This window comes from Mandrillus leucophaeus, unplaced genomic scaffold (assembly GCF_000951045.1).
Source record: "Mandrillus leucophaeus isolate KB7577 unplaced genomic scaffold, Mleu.le_1.0 Scaffold232, whole genome shotgun sequence".
Taxonomy (NCBI): Eukaryota; Metazoa; Chordata; class Mammalia; order Primates; family Cercopithecidae; genus Mandrillus; species Mandrillus leucophaeus.
Window position 1 is genome coordinate 1,380,391 of NW_012102388.1, and position 665 is coordinate 1,381,055.

At 72.5% G+C, this 665-nt stretch overlaps 1 protein-coding gene across 1 annotated transcript in view; it reads left to right on the top strand.

Moving 5' to 3' along the window:
- The first annotated feature begins 117 nt into the window (after positions 1–117).
- The window catches only part of PIWIL1 (piwi-like RNA-mediated gene silencing 1), a 34,761-nt gene continuing 34,213 nt past the window's right edge, over positions 118–665 (top strand). Inside the window, exon 1 of the mRNA XM_011981945.1 lies at positions 118–377. The gene's annotated coding sequence lies outside the window, so the exon portion shown is untranslated. The remainder of the gene's footprint in view (positions 378–665) is intronic.

Genomic DNA, 665 nt, shown 5'->3' on the forward strand with positions numbered 1-665 from the left:
GGGGCGGGGCCCGGGCCGCGGCCTGTGGGACGGGCTCATCTGGTCCCGCGCCCGCTACATTGAAAACCGCCATTCGCTGGGCAGCCAGTGAGGGCGTGGCGCGCGCCGCTTTCCGCCGTTACTGGGCGTATGGTGCGCTGCCACGAGGCTGGCGTCTGGAATGAAGTGTTCATCCGCCCAGGGAAAGAGCGCCGGTTGCCCGCCGCCCGCGTGTCCCTGGCTTTCTCGGGAACCCAGCACCGAAGGCGAGGTGGGCGCAGGCCGCAGGAGGTCCTGGGAAGTCGGCGGCGCGGAGGGATCTCCGCGGGAGCCGTTGGGGCTGTTGGCCTCGGGTTAAGGTGCGAGGACCAGGACTAGGGCGAGGGCGGCCGTCCAAGGTGCGGGGCGAGGCTGAGGTGTTAGGTGTGCGGGGACCGGGGTGCGGGGGCGGCGGCCGGGGGTCCGGGATGTGGAGGTGAGGCCCGAGGTGTGGGGACAGGGGTGCGGGGGCGAGGTCGCAGGTGTGGGGGATGCAGAAGCCGGGTGCGGGGACTAGGTCCCAGGTGCAGGGGATGCAGGAGCCCTGGTGCAGGGGCAAGGTTGCAGGTGCGGGGGCTGCAGGGGCGAGGTGTCAGGTGTGGGGGGTGCGGGACCAGGGTGAGGCGCTGAGACCCGCCTAGCCGGGG